The following is a 21,973-nucleotide window of genomic DNA, read 5'->3' as shown; positions in this document are numbered from 1 at the left end:
TGTAGCACTCCATGCAGATACCAAAAAATGCTGTACAATCTAAAACAAAAAAAAACAGACAAAAGATTTAATCACAAAAAAAGAATACAGAATGTGCTATGCTGAAACCAAAAACATATATCATGGCAAGATAATGCAGGAGCTTTCTGAGTAATTTAACAATTCCATCTGTCGTGCTGAAATAAGGTGCATACGTGAGGTTAAGCAAATGTAAGCATTTTTGATGTATTTAAAGTTTAACCTAGCATAAATATTTGCAAAATTAAGGTCTGAATCCTTAAGCTTGGCATCCAGAAATTGCATCCTGGAGACAGAATATGTTCTGTCTCTCTCAGAAATATTAATTTCAAATCTTGTTTTACCTTTAACTAGCCTCCTTTTGTTTACAATGTAGATCAAAGATTATCTTGGTTTGGGGTAAGCAGGCAATTTAACACACATATAGTGTGCTAAGGAAGACAGAACAGAAGAACAAAAATAATATTTTCATGTTTTAAAATGTACTGTTGACTAAAAATATAGCAGGACAAGGTTTTGTTCAGTTTAGCGTATCTGTTAACTCATCCTTTTAGTCACATGAAGATTCGCAGACACTGCATCTTATATTCAGTTTTCTTAGAAATGTGTGTGTGTCCCTGGTGAGAACTAAGGCCAATATCCAGTAAAGAATTTAGGCTCCTAATTCCCACTGAATTAAAATTATTTCAAGAGACATGAAATGTTAAATTTATTCTTGAGTTCAGAACCAGGTAGCTTTTGGAACAGAGATAAAATCATCACTATCCCATGTAAAACCTGACTTTTTTCCCCTGTAGGCATGCATGAATATGTTAATTATTGCTTCACACACACACCCCCTTTTGGGCAAAGATAAGGAAACATTTCCAAGCCTAGGGAAGCCTAAAGCAATATCTGATCCAAAACCTTTATCCCAGCGGAATTCCGGTACGTTGGCGGTGCTTTTCTGCTGCTGTGCAATAGCACCACCTGGTGCCTCCAGTGATTTTAACCGCTCTGACCCTTTGACGAACTTGCACCTGAGCAGCTTGAAAAGAAAGACCAGGAAATAAAGACTATCTTTAATATTCTGAAGATTGTTTTTATCTCTGGCCACTTTTCTTAATCAAATGAGGTTATAAAATTGAAATAGCTTTGTGAAGCGATATTTTAGAAGAGCGATAAACGTTTCAGTGACATCCCAGATAAGAAACATTAAGGATCAACTTAGATACTGAGCCTTCTGCTTTAAAGGTGAAGCATCACTCCTGATTCACCTCCAATATCTTAACTACTGATGCATTGAAGACTTAAGAAAATACCTGTAACTTTGCAAATCTAGGCAAGACCCAGAATGTCAGGTTAAGGAAGATAGGTTTTAGAGGACTGGAATTTCCAACCTTTATAGGTTTGTTTTGTCAGGACTGATGCAGAAAACTGCTTAAGCATGTCCTTAACTTAAAAGGCCTTCTTTAGTCCTACTCGCTTCAATATGACATAAACAGTCATTCAAAATTGAACATGGAAAAATATTCAAGGCTGAACATACCACTTGGAAACAGAAGCAGGGAAAAGCGTGGGAAAATGAATGGGTGATATGGAAATCCTTTGCTTTTTCTTTTTCAAGGAGAAAAAAAAAAAAGAAAGGTAGCAAACACATGCAACTTTTTTTACTCATTTGGAAGGGTGGAAACCATAGCAGAATAAAATCAACTCTCTCCTAACTGAAAAAAAAAGTCCAGTACATATTTAAAAAAAAAAAAAAAAGCACAACAGAAGACAGACTTTTAACTATTAAAAAAAGTTACACCGCAATAACAGAAAATTATATTACCATAGTGTCAGATTTACCGTGTCAGGAGCCAGTAGAATGGACTGCATGAAATTGAGAGGTTGCTGAAAAGAATTAGTGTATGAAGATTGCAGAGGCACACTCTACCCTGTCTCTCCTTGCTTTGAAGTTCCAGGAGGGAATTGTCGTGTGTTTTTTGGGAACTGCTAACCAAAACCCCAAATCAAGCAAGATGTGTTTGTACAGTAGAATGTACATGCATATAATAAGCATTTCATGGAGATTTTTAACGTTTTTCAGTTCCATTTGTGAGCTAAGTACTTTTTTTGCACAACTCTTACAAAAAGTATTCTGAGAACTAAAACCATGAGCGAACACACAAATGACACAAACTGAGGGGAACTAGTTCATCCTGGCCTTTGCCATGGTTTATTCCTTGCTTGCTTTTGAAAACAACAAACACTGCCTTGTACAGGTTTCCATTTCAGATCCCACAACCATCCATTGTCTTAAGAGAAGTTTACAGCCTAATGATGAGCCAGTGCAGAATACTTAAGGTATTTTAAATTCTCAAATATGGAGGCTTCAGTGATGAAGTAGGTTCTATGTTTCCCACTCATGCGAAGCCTGCTCATCTTTACTGGGGTTTAAAGCACACACAGAGAGATGTTCATACAGATTTAAAACTGTACTGATAAACTGAACTAATACTCCACTTTTCAGTTAATATTGTTTTCTTTAGGTAGAATCAACTTTTCCTGGTTAGTGTTTTGTGACTGTAGAGGGTGCTCTTAAAATACTGGTGATGGTAGTAATATATGGCAATCAGTTTCTCTTCCTGTAAAGCTTATCAGTGTTAGGATGTTTATATTTAGCAAAGAAAGTTGTTGTACAGCTAGTGTGTTTTGTTTTGGATATGGGCAAGAGCCACTATGCACATTTGTGTCCAAATTCATCCCTGGAAACTTTTCTGGATTTAGTTTATTTTTGCAAGTATGTTTCTGCCAAACAGTGATAGTATCTTCTGAGAAAACTATTGATGCTGTCTAAAACAAGTTGAAAGAAATACTAAATAGAGTGTATTTTTAGTTGCAAGGCCATTCAAAGTTGGATAACAGCTTATTGTTCCAAAGAAGTAATTTAACTATTCACAAAAATTCTTTAGTTACATGAAATTGATGCTCCCACATTGTGCTATCTGGAATTCTGTTGAGAAGGATTTAACTTTATTTTACTTTCCTTTGTCTGTAGTTTGGCAGATTGCTCTGCCATACTCCCAAGCTATCTGTTCTTTTATACTTCTCTAACCGAATTAGCAGGGGGAAAAAATCCTAGATACAATGGACTAAATCAAATTAGTCCTGCTATGTTTTTCCCTCAAATATACAGTATATGTCTTTTTAAATATAAAACTGTGTTCCCATCAGTACAGATGAGAAATAATTGAGTTGATTCTGTATGCTTGAGAAATGTTACCTCTTTCTAGAGAGGGTAGAGTCTATAAACCTCAGACAGGTAAGAATTTTATTTTAATAATCGGAACTGCAATACAGCTGTTTCAGAGCAGTGTGAGGAGAGTTAACGTTTCTGAGGTCAGGACCTTTCCTATGAGACCACGACTAGGCTATAGGCTTCTGTCAGCACTCCTTTGTTAGTCCTGGATGTGTTGAGGTGTGATCTTAGACTGACATGACTGTGTCAGAAAAAGCCTATACATTTGCAACAGCAAAACGACACTTTCTCTTGACTAGGTTGTTTTGCTGGGAGGGGATGAAACATACACTGCAGAAACACAGTTTTCCCAGTCTAAACTTTTTCTAACAATTACTCTGCTTCTTATACTGAATTTGTATACTTACCCTGAGAAGGTACTCTTAAACATGAATTCAGATAATAGGACTTTCACCAGTGGTCACTCATTTGAGATCCAGACGTCATATAAAATTAACCCTATTTCAGACCAGGTCTACAGAAGATATTTATTATATATGAGGGTGTCACAAAGGCTGTGACTCTTTGCCATGCTTTTACAACAGCTCTACTGGCCTGTTCATCTCCAGTTTCCACATCAAATTCATCACTCTATCAACTTGCAAGTTAGGGCATGTCCCTTAGCATGTTTGTACACTGTATCATACAAAGGGGACTTTATGTTAGCTAGGACTGTGACTGCAGGCTTGCCATGCAAATAGTCAAATGAAATTCTGTCTTTGTGAGAGCTGGCAAAATTAACTATCCCCACACATCAGGCAATTCTCTTCAATAGAAGAAATGATAATGCCTGCAGTCTAAGGATGGAAAATATTTCTGATATGAGTCATGTAACAGGGGAACACAATGATAGGCTGAAGACAAGGAGTTTATCTCATATCTCATAGTAATTTGAACAACCAACATTGATGAGTACACTAAGATAAATAGTCACACTTAATTTTCTTTTTATCACAGTATTTCTGGTGGGCAGTGTTTTCACTTCCATAGGAGAAACTAGAAGTGTCTCACCTACACATCCTTTGTACTGAGGTTCTAAAAATGGGAGAAATGCAAATTTAATAACCTCTGTAAGTGTTAAGACTTGAACAGAGACTTCCTCTGATCACTAATCCTCTATTCCCTGAGCTATTAGAAAAACAGATAATACTTTTACTCCCTTGCTTTGTAAGAAAAGGTTGGCATAAATTTCTAACTCTAGGAGAGAGCTCAGAAATGTATTTTGGAGATTTTCACATCTCTACAGCTCACATTAAAGGATCAGAATGTCAGAAACCGACGGAACTCAAGACCCATCACCCTTTCTTCAGTCTTTAATAATGGCCAATCTGCATGTAGCCTATCAGCTTTGGTAATTTCTGTGGTGGACCCTCTTCCCGCAAGTGTGAAAAGAGGCAATGCACTTCATTCTGGGGTGGAGATTCCACTGCACAGCAAAACCACAGTACCAAAGCCTCTGACCTGTAGCCATTTACAAAAATCACCCAACACATTCTAAACTGGATCTGCCCTTAGTGGTTCACTTTTTAAAACCCACTCTACAATTCTAGAAAATCTTAAAAGCTCAGAGAAGAAATCTTGCATTGTACAGTACTTGCATATTTCAAGCAGTGAAAGCTGTAAATGATGCACATGTTGGAATGACAATAAGACAAATGGAAGCTTTAGTTGGGAAAATGCAAACCAGAAGACAGATAGCTTGTTTTGCTTTAGGCAAAGCATGAATGCAAACATTTAAACTAGAGAAACTCCCCTTTCCTTCTGTGGCCCCTCTGAGCCATTTACATTAATTACTTGGAACTATTTACCTCATTCCCTTCATTTAGGCCCCAGGTGCAGACACTCTGTATACTGAAAATTATTTTCATTCTTTTCACTACAGTGAAAAAACAATATATGTGGAAACACTCATCTTTTCCTTTCTGAAATCCAGGAATGTTAGGAGAGATGGCACCCTAATATATATTTTGTGCTCTCCTGTTTTATAACACCCTGTAACAAAACAAGAGAATGGTGTGGGTGTGTGTGTGTCAGTGATGTTTCTTTGTCTAAGTACAATGAAAATATTTGTTTAGTTTTGTTGCAATAGCAGGGGCAGCTGGCAGTGTTTGCAGTTACGTGTCTTCTAACACTTCACTGAAGAGATACCCCTAATCTTTGAAAAAAGACAAATATCTCATTTTGCAAATGTGCTGACCTGTGCTTATGCAGTGGCTCTGACAGTCTTCTTTTGTGATCAGAATGTTAGCCTGTCTTTGAAATGGGTCCTTAAAGTATGACCCGCCAGATCCAGACATGCACTTTTCCATATGTGAAGCTAGAGTATTAGTGGAGGCATTAAACGTTTAGAAAATAAACAGTCAATCACATTAGAATTTTTTTTTAAAAAAAAAATCATCACAGCAGAAGCTCAAAACCAAAATTTCTAAATTGGCAGAAAAGAGGATCAGTGTCAATATCTATGATTCTTTTTGGCAAGATAACCACCTCTCAAAGCTCTTGCTTAGAGTTTCATTTCCAGCTTCCCTCTGGGGGAAAAAATTAATTAAACCTTTTCTTGTGCTCTTACTGAGAGGTTCTTCTGCTCTTGATTATTTTGGAATACAAACAACAGACTGTGGGACACTGGCTGTATAGATATATTTAAATAATGATTAACAAAATCTATGGCTATTTGCACAAAGTATATTCAACTTCTACCTTCCCAATAAAGAATATCAGTCAATCCCAGGGTAGCCCAGGTCATCAAGGGGTGGCTACTGAGTCTGGCTCCCCCTGTCACAGCTGCCTGGCAGCTGGCCCACCCTCAGGAACAGCCAGCTGTCTCTGCTGTGCATTTCAGCTTCCTCCAAGTTTGCATGTGGACCTGTGAAGCAGCTGAGTTTATTTTGCCCGATCGGCTTATTTATTGTCAATCCAGAAAGTTTTCCCATTGCCATGACTGCTGATGATGTAGTCAGTTTGCACTTGGAGTTTTCAGCATGGCCTCTCTGCTCTGTCATTTCTGCAGGTCTGCACTGGCTTTTCAAAAGATCAGATCTGTTTCACAGATTTTGTTAGTTTTCAAGTCAGTTCGGCACTTCTCTGTTGTGATCCTATTGGTAGTCCAGATGCACAAGTTTCTTTTCTCAATCTGCTAGCTTCTGGCCCCTAGCATACTCAGACTATGAGAAAGATGAATCCTTCCTCTGCTTTCTCTTATGTTCCAAAGGCATATGTGTGAAGCTATTCTAGCTGCTAGGGTGACCCTTCATTTAGAAGACCATGTTAAAGCATAGACACCTGTATTCATTAATGATATATATCTCAGACCTCAGTCAGAAATATAACTCCCTCATAGAACTGTGACCAATAACAAAGGAAACAAAACCAATCCATTCTATGTTCATTTTCTTATGTCAAAAGGAGGGTGTAAGTAGCACCTGCCATAGTAAAAAACCTCTTGAGTTTGAGGGTATAAATCCATGCATTCAAGGATTTTCAGAGACAATCTTAGGAGTAATTCACTGTTAGAAGTAGGAAAGTACCCTCAGAATAAAAACATTATTTCCCAGAACATTTGTCTGTCTTTAAATTGAATATATGATGTATGCCCAAAGTATGCAGAAACTTTCTTTCTATCACCAACTAATAATCAAGTATTTGTCTGGAAAAGAAAGTTATTTGGCCTAGTGAATATAGTAAGAAGATATTGTAATTCATTTAACTATTTAGTCATTAGATTGATTAATAACCTGTTGCATTTGGTTACCTAGATGAGAGAAAGAGATATTTTGTAAACCCCTGTTTTATTATTTTTTTATGGTATGCCATCTTCTTATTCAATAGGACAGCACTAAAAATGTTTGTAGTGATATTCATTGCTTTATGTAACCTCATTATCTTAGTTACTTACAGTCTCAGCTCAGTGGCATGATTTTTCACGAATGTGTCATATGAAAGTCTCCAAATTGTTTTTAATCACTCCCAACTTATGGGCTTTTTCTGTGATTGCAGTATCCTTACTGAGATGTGAATTTGAATGAAGAAAAAATGGTCCACTCCCAGACATCCATATCCAGGGGAGATAAACTTAAGACATTGTCATGAAACTGTGGTGGCCTCTCTAAGCTGGGTTACTGGCAGATGCAAGAGATCATTACTCCAGCTTCAACCACTCCTCTCAGATTTAAACAATGGCATTCACAGGCATAGGAAGAGACATTCAGCTGTCTGAACAGCTATTTCTGTCCACTTCTGAAGAGTGCCAAATCAGGTGCAGTCATGCCTACTGGCTAGGTGGTGTAACAACCACAGTCACACAAGCCTTGGCCATCATCACATCATATTGCATACTTCCTTGTAGAGGCACTAACAAATTTCATTCCAGTGCTCTTCCAAACCACACTAGTTAATAAAGTCATGTCATTCATTTTGAATTATTTTGTATCCAGTTGGACTCAAATTCAACTGCTTTAATAGGTTCTTCTTGACCTTCCCAAATCTTTTTGCAGCTTGTCAGGAACTTTTTCCATTACCATAGTCCATGGCAGCAGTTAGCACACTAAAATTTGCTGGCAGGTATATTTATTAGGACTGAAGCCTAGTCAGGATGGCATCTGAACTCATGTCCAACTTAGGTAGGCAGAATCACTCAGATATGTGAAGCTACTGATTCTGTTTCTGCACAAGTACTTTCTAGAAAGGGGGCCTCTATCACCTGTAAGGATGAGCAGCTGCTGAGTGGGAAAAAATTTTAAACAAATCCTCTGGTATGGAAATCTGTTTTTCATTCCCTACTTAATGTCTAATATTCAACTAATTCTACCTACACTGCATTCACACATTCTGATTCTAATTCCTGTTAAATACGGTGTCTAAAAATTCCATCAGGATTAGCATGGAAGTATAGAAAGTAAATATATCCGGGAAAGAGAATTAATTTTAAATTATAATGTTGTGCTTGAGAGTGATTACACTAAGCATGAAATCTGTGTGATTCATGATTATTCCTGCTATTTCTGATTTTTGCTTCAAATGAAATTGGGCTGATTGTGAAGAATGTTACTGGATTCTGTTTGTTTAAAAAGGAAGTTGGCGTTTGGGGGGGACGTAGAGTTGATGATGACAATCATCACTGCCACAGTATTTGAGGGCAGAGAACTAAAGAGCCTGAGAGATGCTTTCCCATAAATACACTGTTCTTCAAGCACAAAGACTTGGTAAGGAAACAATTCCTTCTAATTAGGAAAGTAATTTTAAGCAGAAAAAGATGTAAAAGCTTAAGGACTGTTCTTGTCAGAGAGAGATGTTTCAGAGAAGAATTAGGGCAATAGAGGATTATTGTTTTGTTAAGCCTTTGATTGAGATCTCAGACTTTCATCAGTTCTGTAGCAATGCAAGCAAGAGATCTAAGGCTCAAACACATCTCCAGAAAAGAGATCTTGGAGAAATAAAATAAAATAAAAAAAAAACCAACCCAGACTAGGATTTAGCTTTTGGGTATTTATAACTCCCAGTTGAGAGCCAAGGGGAAGTTTTTCTGTCATCACCCTGTTACTTTTAAAAAACAGAGGGGAAAAAAATTTTGCTTTTGATTTCTCAAAAAATAGTGTTAGTTATTTGAAAAACTCCAGACCAGAGCATGAAAGATCCTTTAGAGGAGAACTCCAGGGTTGTTATTTAGAGCCTGCCCTGAGTATAATCAAGATTAAATCCTTTAATGAAGGCAAAGCTTACTTATCTGATCAGATCCTAGCATAATGGTCTAGCATGTGATATTATTCTGTATAAGTTACATAAGTTTTTATTTAAGAGCATACTTTACCTTCAGCTGCACAAACAACATTTTTAACCTGTTCAGATCTTTGAGAAATACAGACAAATCTGAAGAGAAAAATTGAATATTTGTTAACAAAATAAAATCAAATCTTTCTGTGACTTGGTTAAGATGAAAGCAAGACAGGAAACTAATAAAGAGGATCAGAGAACCTGGAAATAAATGTTGACAGGCTTGTGCACTGGCAGTTTAAAATCACATACTATTAAGCATTAGCTTTCTGCTTAAGTGTTTGCCCACAAGATTGCCTTTCCTTAGTAAAGGCTAGAGATTACCCACGACTCATTTGTGTTTGCAGGTTTTCTGTAAGTATGTGTGGGTACATACTACCATTTATCAGCCACAATGCACTGAGGTCACAAGTCCTCTGTCTCATTAAAAAACAGTGAGCCAATTGAAAAACAACTCCCTTCTCCCTTGGCGCATCTGAACATATGGTGCGGGAGTACTACACTTCATTTTGCAACAGTCATATCTGGGAAGAAGCTAAGCAGTTAGGCAAAAAGGTAGGTAATAAAACTTCGGATATACAGAGTCATATAGTTTTCCTGTTTTGACAATAGAATTGGTGGACTACAGCTTCAAGCTTTTTAGAGTTTCTCACATACTGAAAAATAAAGATTAAAAGTTACAATATTAAAAGCCTTAGTGAAAAGATTAAAACAGAAGCATGACCCTACTTCAATGCAGAAACGTCTCAGAGCTTCACAAAATCATGAATTAGATGTAGAGTGCTGGTGTACTCAGCATACATGATATAGGAGCATTGTACCATCAGGGTGTTAGTTACTGCCAGAAAACAATGACAGAAGAGAAGGTGGTTGCTTGACTCCTTATATGTCTAATATATTGTGATCTAATATGTCACATTAAATAATTGTTTATAAGTTTCACAATACCGGCTTGTAACAATTACCATTCCATGTCTTACAGACATAGTCTAAGTACAGGAGGTGCTGGTTGCTGTAATACCACTGGTCTTGCCTTTCACATTGACATAAAAAAGTATAGTGCCAATTCCTGCTGTTCAGACTGCTTTTTTCCAAGACAGATTTTTTTAAAAAAATATTTACATGCAAGAGTTAAAGTTCTCAATAATCTGTTCATCCTTTTGCCCAGGAAAGCTGCTATTGTATCTTGAGAAAGCCTTTTCCAGGCTAAGGAACTGCTATACTTTCATTCAGCTTTAAAAAGAAACTAGTCATAAAAAATTTTTATACTTGAATACAGACCTTAAGAGTTTTATTCAAAATGGTCCTCCAGAGAACACAGTGAAAACAGTATCTCTTGGGACAGCAATGGAGAAGTTTTCATCAGCATTGAGAATGCAAATATTCATTGCTTCTGCAGCCAAGTAAATGCTCACTATTTTGTGGCACTATATATTCAATCAAAATAAAATTACTTTTTGTTTTCTTTATTATTTCTCCCCACCATATGTCACATTCCCTGCTGAATTGATTCTGGTTAACCAGAAAACAATAAAGTTAGTCAGCATGGAATGTGACTTCATTGGCAAATAAAAGGACACTTTTCTAGTGCATCATGACATGGTCTCTACCGATGTAGATAATGTAATAGAATGGATAGCAGCGCTTCTCTGTCTGCTTAATGCTATGAGTTCAAACTTTTCCATGAGGAAAAAAAGGCCAAAAGGGAATGTTTAAACAATACTTCTTAAAACTAACTTTTCTTTCTGTGTCAGATATCTAAGCTAATTACTTTTTTGTTATACTCTTAACTAAAGCTGGAACAAAGTTTCAGAAAGCTCTTCCTTCCATATTTGCAAAAATGAAAACATAATACCCAACAAGAAAGTATTTCTACAGTTGGGGGTGGGGGGTGGGTGGGTAGCAAAAACCCCCCAACACTGAGGTGGAGTAAATGGAACAGATCTTTTTCTCCCTCTTCAGCTGTACAAAGTGCTGGGATGGAAAGAGTGCCACATTCAGTTACTTCCTTCCACAACACACCAAGAAGCAGAGTTGCCGATTTTGTTGTCCAGCTCCAGAAACAGATGTGGTTTGAATTCCTGCACACATGGGCATGAGTGCATATGCAGACACAGACATATACATATGTACCTTGCTTATTTCCACATGCTTATACTTGATTGAGAAGGCCTACCTGTAACTTTTTCAATCACCCACAGCCTGTAAGCAGTTCAAGCAGAGTTCCAGAGCCAGGGTTACACGCTGTCACCAGGAGAAGGACTGTGATAATGCACGATTAGTCCAAATCTCTGAGAAGAAGCAAAACAGCTGGGACTACTAAGCCTGGCATCACTGGATTGTAGTGATCAAGTTGTGCACTGGAGTAGGGGGACACCTGGAAACCATTTCCTGCTTGTGAACTGATCTCCCTCCCCCTTCCTCTCAAAGATAAGTGTATGCAATGTGGCTTTTGGCCACAGCGAGGTTTTTTGGATTTGTAATGTTAGGAAAGTTTACTTTAAAGGCACAAATCCAGGTCTTTCCTTACATATAAAACTTCAAAAGACCAATTTTTTCCCCTCTGATGCTCCACCCCCCCAATCTCTTCTGACTTCAAATTTTTCCAACTCCGAAAAAGTCTTTGCAATTTCATCTTGAAACTGGCAAATGAACTTTAACAGACTAGAGACTGCTTAGGTACTAGCCTGAGCTTTCACACTGCTAATGCCAAAGCCACTGATTGTTGCTTTCTAGCTGTACCTCACTAACATACAACAGGTTAAGATTTCCACACACCCCAACTCTTAAATACTTGAAGTTTCCTTGGCTGTGCAAAGTAAGCACATATTTTGTCCATGAGAGTGCCTTTGAGCAGTATCTCTTTTGTCAGTTAGGTTTCTCTTGTGGACTTGCCAGGAGACATCTCCTGACTGGTCGTCTTTGTCTCTGGAAACATTTCACTTGGCAGAATGGTCCCTCTGCTTTAGCTATTGGGTAAGGTGTTGGTCTCTCTGAAATCAACTGGAGCCACCAAATTTTAAGATGCCAGAATTTTTCACCTCCTGTCTTTAAAATCACTGAAGACTAGAAGCATGCAATGCTTCGTCAGTTTGAAAATGCTCCAGCTTTTTCTTGATATTTTCTATGGAACTGTTGGTCTTAGAAAAACTAATAGCTGAGGTGAACATGCTTGTATTTCTGATACAAGTTTATAAACAACCGCCAATTAATTGATTTTCTTTTTGCTAAAAGAAACCTCAGTTTTCATAACCAAAGTCTAGAATTTTTGAAAACAGAACAAACCAAAAAATGATAGCCAAATATTAGGAGACCAATAAAAACGGTTTTGTGAAGTCTCATACTAAATGTCACTTAGATATTCTCCAATGTATTGAGAAAGTTGCTTTTTACCTAAAGACACATGTTTTCATGTACAGTTCATTAGCATTATGTTATCATACTGTTGCAGTAGTTGTAAGATTTTAATAATTGATTTTCATCTCTTAACCAGTCATCTCTAAATGCAGAGTCTGAATGCAGGCTTACCCTCCAAGTCTTGCTGGGGAGGTTAGGACTTTATAGGAAAGTCACACTCTCACTCTTTCAAAATATACATGGTAACATAAAGTATAAATGGTCAGAGCACACCAAGGGCTATCTCTGGCCAAAGAAGCCAAATATGATACTACAGCCAGCATGGCAGAGACCTCATCAGCCAGGGCCCCATTCTACAATACCAGAGCAAGAGAGCAGGGAAGACTCAGGGGAGGCAGCAAGGGTTAAGCAAAAGGCCAAATACCAGGCAAGTCTGCAGCAACAAAGCAGGTCCAACATTAAGACAGGCAGGCAGTCTGCACATCAGGATCAGCCCAAGAATCATCAGGCAGGACCATAGCGACAGGCAGGGCTGAGATGAAGCTGGGAAGTCAGCTCAGCTGATGATCTGATCAGCAGGTTCCATAGCCAAGCACCGGCACACCTAAAAAATAGCGCAGGTAGGGGCTGAAAGTCCAGGGCTGAGCTTAAATGAAGGCCCAGGGCCCATGGGCAAGAGTGTGGGTAGAGGCCCCAGGCGATGCTGGTCAGGGCCATTAAATCCTATCGGTGCACTCGGGCCCCCTGACATCAGTCAGTAGAACATCCAATCTCGTATTTTCATGCGTAAGCAAGAGAAGGGAAGAATTATGGTTGTGGTTTGACCTGTGCTGCATTTTCTGACCCGAGTGCCTGATTTCTCAACCACGATATTACAGTAATGCGATGTCTACCCACAGTTTATATAAACACAGAGTATGTTAAACAACTGACTTATGATGTGATACTTTTGTTTCCACTGAATTCTAGACCATCTGCATACTGAAAAATTTCTAGACTTGTGAAGAAGATCTGATCTATTCAGTTATTTCACTAAGTAGTCACAGATACTCCTGGGTATTCTTCTGCGTGTACTTTGACATTTATATTTCATTCTTTTTTTCATTGCAATTAAGCATCTGATGGATCCCAACACTTGGTTGTTACTTCTGTACTTTTGAAATGTCTTCTTTGCTGATCTTAAACCTTTAAAATTCTCTATTTATGTGCTCTTCAAATTATGAAAATTAATGCAAGCCTTTTTCCTGAGGCTTAGAGTTGCTATAGCAGAGTTTCTGGTCACCTGATTTCTGAGAAACAGTTTGGTCCGTGTCTATTGATAAGCAATGTTTTCTTTTTCATCTTCCCTAGCTGAGGTGATACATACTGCTATCTCATATTCTGGGACATGGAGCAGGATGTCAGCAGCATTGCAAGATACAACTGTAACAGGCACTCAGTACTTTTTGGAATAACTCCTGATCAATGTGTGATGTGTCCAGTTTGCTAACTGTATCCCCCAGTCTATAATTAACAAAATGCATGTTCTTCTGTTGATAGAGAGTAGATTCAAAGCATACCAAATTCTACCAAGTATCTGGGAGTAGAAGCAAAAGAGAAACAACAGGTTTTGTTCCAGATGAAAAGAGTGAATGTATGAGAAGTTAAGAGCACCTGTTCTGGGTCAAACCAAAAGCCCATCTAGCTCGTATTGTATTTTGAACAGCGGTCAAGGGTGGGTGCCTTGCAAGAGGAAAATGCTTTTCAAATTTTCCTTGCAAAAATTATTTCTTCCATGCCTCTTCTTCAGAGAATCACAGTGGACAGGGCAACTGCATAAAAGCTAGTAATTCATGTCTTATGCAAGCTAAATGGATCCAGATCTTGCTGATATAAACAGTGTTAGTGGCTTCAGTGCCAGTATCTCTGCTGAGGATATTACCTGAAAATTTTACACAGAAAGAATAGTCTAAATTTAGACATTACTCCAGTAGCCATATCAGACTTCACAACCTGTCTACTTTTGATGTCTTCTAGCAGATCATAGCACTGCTCTGTTTCTGCTCTGACACTTTGATTTTAATAACCTAATATGAATTAAAATAGCAGGTGCATAGCAACACCTTTTTAGAGTGAGTGTTTGATGATAATAAGCATGTTTAGCCAAGACTTTGCTGAGCCATGGCTTTCACCTCAGCCTGTACAATACATATATGATAAAAAACAATTAACTCCTTAGCTGCTGGCTAAAGGATTATGAAAAATATGTATAAAATAACAAAAAAATTAGAAGTCAGGGAAGTTACGGGAGATCATTAGGAAGAAAGGAAGATTCAGTGTGGTCCCTTGAATAATATCACTGTACTTCGTATTTTTAATAATAATAATGCCATCAACACTGGAAAAGCTGTGCGTGGTCTGGTAATAGACTGATGCCGCTAAAAGGAAGCAAACACTACAGAGAAGGATTCCTGTCCAACATAGAAATGAAAGAGAAATGTGGGCACAGACACATGGCAGTTTTACTTGTGGAAAACTGAGGGCTTATTGAATGAAAGGGTTAATAAAGGGATTACAAGAATGAACTCCAGGCAGCCAGTGGATTCAATTCCCCTAGATTGTTGGGACAACAGCAAATGCTGCATATCTTTGTTTCTTGTAATTGCTTTGTTCATTACCCTGCTAAATCCCCAAAACAAACAACAAAACAGCCAAGCCCTCCTGTCACCCAGATATAGTCTTTCTGTTAAAAAGGTTCCACTTGTAAAAAACACTTTTGTCTATTTCTGTGCTTTTTAACATTTTATCCTCTTACCAGGTTGAAGGTCAACATAACTCACAAGGAAAATATTGTAATTTGTTTTGCTAGTAAACGTACTTTACTGGAGACACATGCTGTATCAGACTGTGATAGTGCAGGCTTCATGTTTAACCAATTCAAAATTCTGAAAAGACAGCTCTGTTGGACTCTGTGATCTTAAGGGTCTTTTCCAGCCAAAGTGATTCTATGATTCTGTTCTGGGTTTCTGCTACAAGAGGTCCAATGTTTCATTTAGTTTCTCTTCCATCTTTTGGGGCAAACCCTATACACTCCAGAGTTCTCTCACATTGTTATCAAATAGTACAAATCTTTTTGCATTCCTCTTCAGAAGTTCAGCAGTGCTTTTGCTTCCCCCAGGCCTGCTCTGTAACTTTTTTCCCTACTCCAAAGCCAGTCATTCACCAGTCTCTATCCTCATGAATCTGCAGCTGCAGCTAGGGTAAAACAATAGGCTGGGTATCATCTGAGGCCTGGTAAGCTGCCTCTCACCCCACCTTTTCCTCATTCTACACTTTTTTTGCACGGTGCTTGAAATGCTGCCACCCAGCAGTTTCAGCTACCAGTTGTTTCAGATTTCAGTTTGTTCTCTTCTGCAGCCCTAAGGATCCTCCCACAGAACCACTGCAGTTAGACAAGCAAAGCAGACTGATGAGGAGGACATGAAGTGGAGCATGAGGTAAAAAATCTGTGTGGGTCTTAGTCACTGGGACATCTTTCTGGAGAGTGGGCCAAGCGTGGGAAGTTTTGCCATATAGATTGGGTCCAGCAGCGCATATATCTTGCATATAGTGGTAAGACTGCAAATGGCAAGCTGTCAAACCGCTGCCTCAGAAGTGTCCCAGGTCCTTTATGGTGGAGAAATTTTCTGGAGGTTAGTCAGATGCCTGTGAATTCTCATACCTCTCATAAAACCAGCTCATTAAAGAAAGGAATGATTTAATGTCTAGGAGTGGAGCAGGAAAGAATATTAATTATACTTGATAGAGTATAATTCTACCACAGGAAAAATATACAGAAATATTTTGGTTATTATCTTAAATTAACCAACATATAACATAGATTCCCTGTAACACTGAAGCTTCCAATTTCTCCATGGCTTCAGTACTTGAACATTTAATGTCTCTCACTGTGAATCATCAGACTCTGCACCTTCTGACAGGAAACACCAGCAAAATGGCAGAGCTTAAAGAGGAATTCAACCCACATGACAGAGCGAGAGGGATTTCTAGAAGCTGCTGATTAAATTCTATTTTTTAAGAATGTTGTTGGTCTCAGATATGACTTAGTGTTAGAGGTATAATTGTATTCATTCTCAGGAAGGAAACAGAAATGCTTAAGGGAACACTTCCCCCAGAGTTTTCTTCTTTGGCAATAAGATGTCTTGATTTAGTTTCATTTTCGATGAAGCTGTTAATAGGCTGCATTTTGCAGAAGTGTCTATTATTCTAGTAAGTTCAGATGCACTGCATGCATATTTTGCATGAGTAAACCTATGTATCTGAAGCTTAAACTGTGCAGCATAATTAGAGGAATGAGCCTCTGGCTGCTTTGTCAAAACATTCTTTAATTGCTGGATTTTAGGATTATTGGATTAGAAGATTAGATGGGATGCCTAGAAATCTTAAACTGGAGCATCTAGTAAAGTAAGGCTTCTCATGAATCAGAGTTACAATGTATTTCTCTGACCTCTCTTCTTTTCTAATACATGTTTTAATTTTAAGGAACTTACTAACTTTTGTCCACAAGAATCAGTTGCCAACTTTCATGTAGCCATGAGTGCTATAGTCCCTCTGAACATGGTCTGTGAATCACTGAGCTTCCTTGCCCGTGTGTTACTAAAGGAATCCTGGTACCAACCAAACATTGTACAGCATTCACCTTGCAGTGTGTATGGTTGTTACTGAATTAAATTATGATCAGTAAGCACAGCTACATTTTTTATGGCATTCTTACAAGACATACTCTGTTGTCAAAGCATTCTGCTTTGGTCGAACTGTGTCTCTGAGTCCCAAAGAACATGCTGGACTATAGGCCTCCTCTTTTTTTTGTCGGTACAATAGCAGATTCACTAACAAGTGCAGTGAATGGCTTCACCCATGGCACACAGAAAGCTGTTCTGTCATTCTCATTTATCTCACTTTCAGGGGAGACTTACTACTTTGCTCCTGAAAGTTTCTGTGATAAAATTTTCTCCAGCTGCTGGTGCTCTCCCTGCTTGGTCCAGCATGTTGCATACTGCGTATACAGCTATGAAAACCACAAGAAAGGCTGCCTATATGTATATATGCATGTGTATGAGTAGAGAAGTAATGACACAATGATAAATAGATTACCAGATAGGGAGGGAAACTTTGGGCCCTTGTCCTGGTTCAAATCCCTTGTAAGAAAAATGCTATGAAGTTTGTCACGTCAATATTGAGCAGATATGGCTGGTAAATTCTGCTGGGGGTTCTGAACCTACAGGCTTAGAGACCAGATATTTCAAATGAGACAGTTAATGTAATAGTGTTATGTTGCTCTTTCCTGAGATGGTTTCATAAGTATTAGGAAGATGACTTTTAATTAGTATATTAAAAAGTTTCAAAAGTTATTGCTAATACTCTGTCATCAAGTTTTGTGAAGCAAACAGAAGAGGAATTCTGTTCACAAATAATATGGAGACAGATGTGCTAGCCATATTCCCAAGCCATTAACAGAACAGTCATCAACACTTCAAAGCACCATATTCCCATATTACTTAGTATATATAAAATGACAGCATCCAAAATAAAAGCCAAAGCACTGAAGTGTCCCAGTATGATGAAGATCATGACTGTCTGAACAGAAGGATCAATATGGGAAGGTGTGAATCATATTCTTATTTTCTGGGGTAAAAAACAACTAAACACTTTGGTACAATTTTGGCATCTATTAAAATCAACTGGTATTTTTGTAACTGATTTCCACAAGGCCAGAACTGTGTTTTCTGGGTCTGACCATCTTGTCAGGATTTAACATACCTGAATTAGTAGGATTATATGTAGTGATAGGTTTCAGATTTTCAAATTTAAACTGTAGGAATAAAAAAAGTTACAACTTATCACTTCCTTCTTTGGTGACAGAGCTTTCTAAAAAATAAATGTTTTCACTAAACTCCAACTATTTCAAAAATGTCTGTCTGAGGTAGCACAGACCTCTTCAACTTCCTTTAAAACAGTGATCTGTGTTTCTGTTTAACCCAGGGACTGATACAAAATGGTTATGCTATCAGGTAGCATAAAATAAGGAAATAAATAGTTTAACAGATGTTCAGTGGGATAGATTTTTTTCTCTGTTGTGGGTGCCTGCTCACTACTGTTGAACTGGAAAGGAAGTACCTGCAAAAGCCCCTTGAATGCCTAGACTGAAAAGGCAGCCTGACTAAGTCTTGTCTAAGGGCCAGAAGCAGGAGAGTCTGTCACCGACAGGAAAGGGAGCTAGCAGGGGTTGCAATCTTCACGTTCCAGTTTCCCACATTTTACACCAGTGTAACTGTACTGTCTTCAAAGAATATTCCCCACATGCACTGATTTAAGTCTGATCAGAACACAGCCTTTCTTTAGCTACATATCCTCCCGAGGCACTTATTTCTGTGAGACATTGCAGCAAAATTCATATACAAAAAGCTAGAACACGTAGCCTGTACATAGGGACAGAAGTGGGTATGAACCACTTCCCACGCCTGTGCCCTTAAGTATGACTATAAACTGGAGGCCTTGAAATCAGGAGAAATCTCTGGACTGTTCTGAATTGCTCTCACCTGCAGTTATTATCCCCAAAGAACATGATACCAACCACACATGATTTGGGGGTCAGCAGAACCACTGCTAACTTTATGTCAATCAATCCATTTTGTGTGCCACTGGCTCTAAAAAGCCAGTTGGCTTTTTTGGCTTCTTTGCCTCTTAAAAGATATACAAGACACAGTTCTAAAGGTTTTTCTGTTCTCAAGAGATTTACAGAAAGAGAGGAAAGTATAGAAGGTTACAGTAAGTGTGTGAACCCTGCCATTTAGATTATAGAAAGAGGTTTGTAATCAAAAATATCCTTGCCAGAAACAGTTTCAGGTTTCTTTGGTACTTAGAAATCCTTTGCTAAACAAAGTAAAAATGAATGATAAACAAAATCAAGTTTCCTTTGAGCCTGATGTTCTTGCAGCTGCACTCCACTTTTAAGAGTAACCCATTAGCAATTAATTTAGAATGACACTGGCAAGCAGTCCCCAGACTTTAATTAATATCTTTTTGACAAGCTCATAATCTTTCTAGATAATAAAGCCTCCCTTAAATTAGTTTAACTCTGATTTCACTTACCCTTGTAAGCAATTGGCATCAAATCTAGGGTACTTTACAGTACTTTCTCATTTAAAATGCTTTTAAAAAGAGAATTTACAGTTGCATTTTGCAGAGTAGAAACAGTATTTGGTGAAGGTCACCCTCAATCCAATGGCAGAGCTGGAAAGAAAAATCTAAATTCCTGAATGCCCTTCTATTGTTCCATTGATTAAGCAATGGTGCTGTCTCCTGTCTCAGTATCTCTCAAGGAAAGGATTAAATTCTGATTCCAAGTTATGTAATTGATTAGTTTCCTTTATGCCAATATCAAGATCTTAGAAAGTCATAGTACAATATTATAACTATAATATAGCAAATTATTGTCTGTAAAAGTTACTTAAATAATAGGTTTCAGTACACGACAACTTAGGGGTCAAGTTTTTATTTAAATTTGTACTCTTAATATATGTGTCTACTTTTGAAAACTTTGCCCTTAAAATTCTATGTCAGTTTTACACGTCTCAAATACAGAACTGGTCTACATGAGAATGTTATGGTGCCACATTATTGTGTCCTGCAGAATGGGAGATAATACTGTGAATTGGAAAGGATGCTGAGATAAAATCTCCTTTGACCTCTTGGTAAGTCAGCAATTTTTATATAAATGTTCTGAAACGTGCTATATGTGTGCCTGTTGCATATGTGTATTATAATAGGGAAAATATTTCTTTCCTTACCTGAACCCATTTTCTTATGTAGATGCTGTAATGAGGTAATTTGTGATACATGAGATCACATCAACCTTTCTTTCTGCTTTGCCTACAAAGTAAACTAAAAGGTGCACACATTACTGTCAGGCTTTGAGTCTTACAGGTTTTTTCAGAATTCAGAAAACTCCAACTACCAGAGCGTAATGTTTTAAACAGATTACACCCACAAAGAGATGTTTTGGTTTAAAGTTAGTCAATGTTTTGTACCTAACAAACTAAGAAATATCTGTCTAAGCATGGGATGACTCTACTGTAACTTACTGCCAGAGGAGATTGAAATAGGATCATTTTTGAAGGTAATTTTTGCCAAGTGAGGCTATAACAGTTTTAATTTGGTGATTCACAGGGATGGCTCATTTTATTTTTTACTTTTCATGTAAGATGAAGAACGAGGTGAAAATGGGGTATGAAAAAAAAAAGATTTGCTTATTAGTCTCCTCCATCTCAAATAAATATAAAAGCCTAATTCAAAAATCTGTCTCATTGATAAGAACTAAGATAATCAAGATGGCTGAGAGCGGTCAGTGATGCTATGCAACTGAATTGGGAGCCCGAGACCAGAAGACATCTCACCACCTCTAGAAGTCATGAGAAGTCTGTCTGTGCACTCAAAAATTATTTGTCTATGACATCTAAAACTGAGAACACGTCCCAAACACCCTCTAGAACAGTTTTAGTAGCAATAGGCATCAGCTTGTACCATGACCTTAGAGTACTAACTTTGCACAAAGGAGTTATTTTAGGTTGCTGCTTTGTTCTTTGTTTTTTCCTCTTCTTAAGTCAACACTGGGCAAAAAAATACATGAGGCAGATATCAGCTAGGGAGGAAAAGTGCGAAAAATGTTTTCAATCAGTAGGATATTTCTCAGCTGAATTTCTACAGTTTTTCCTTAAGTGCTTGCTGCCTGCAGCAATATTAGCATGCTGAACTAAAGGCCTTAATGCTATGACAATTTCTGTTTCTGTGGCAATGATATTTCCATTTCAGAAGCCACACATTAGAAAATGGTTTCTTACAATGAAACGCTAAACGAAACACAACATGATCTTCCTCCTTTCTCATGCGTGTTAACTGTAAAAAGTTTCTTTGTCTGGAATGTGGCTCTGATTACATTTCTCTATCCAAAAATAAACATGGTGCAAAAGAAAAGGATATAGGGAGGGGTGAAAGCCTGTCAATGGGCCACCCTCAGGAAAGCCTCACAAGATCTACTGTCTGTCTCTGCAAGCCATGGAAGAGCTAAGGAAGTGATCCCAGCTTGGTGGTCTTTTTTTTAATTAAAACAAATGAGGCTCTTTCAGCTGCTGCAGATAAATATTTGATGAAAAGAGACAGGGACAGATGTCAAAAAACTGTAGTAAATAAAGAATAAGACCAGAAGACCAAATGTTACAGCAGCATTTTATATTTAAAGAAAAAAAAATAATCACTGTACAGATTTCTGTCAGCTGTCTAATTTTACTAAGATCATTCCAAAAGTGGGAAGAGTAATTCTTCATATTCGTTTTGACAAAGTAGAATGAATATAGATGCAATACAAATGCATATAGATAAAGAAAAGCTTTTAAGTGAACTTGTTGCACATTATGTGCTTAAACAAAAGGGTTAGGTCTCAGGCCATTGATGAGACAAAAGACTTCAAAGTCATTTGTATACTTGCATGCAAATTTATGTTGATTTTAGATTGACTGATAGAGCTTTGCT

At 37.8% G+C, this 21,973-nt stretch overlaps 1 long non-coding RNA gene across 5 annotated transcripts in view; it reads left to right on the top strand.

Annotated features, from left to right (window-relative positions):
- The window catches only part of LOC119151703, a 40,136-nt gene that overhangs the window by 5,435 nt on the left and 12,728 nt on the right, over positions 1-21,973 (top strand). For 2 of the 5 annotated variants that reach the window (XR_005105511.1, XR_005105509.1), the window contains exons 2-3: positions 15,803-15,882; positions 20,009-20,139. This is a non-coding gene — a long non-coding RNA (uncharacterized LOC119151703). Of the gene's footprint in view, positions 1-13,756; positions 15,883-20,008; positions 20,140-21,973 lie in introns of all 5 variants that reach the window. The other 3 variants (XR_005105513.1, XR_005105510.1, XR_005105512.1) reach the window with 3 other exon arrangements.

Source organism: Falco rusticolus, chromosome 7 (assembly GCF_015220075.1).
Source record: "Falco rusticolus isolate bFalRus1 chromosome 7, bFalRus1.pri, whole genome shotgun sequence".
NCBI lineage: Eukaryota > Metazoa > Chordata > Aves > Falconiformes > Falconidae > Falco > Falco rusticolus.
The sequence above is the reverse complement of the archived record's forward strand: the minus strand, read 5'-3'. Positions and strand labels throughout refer to the sequence as shown.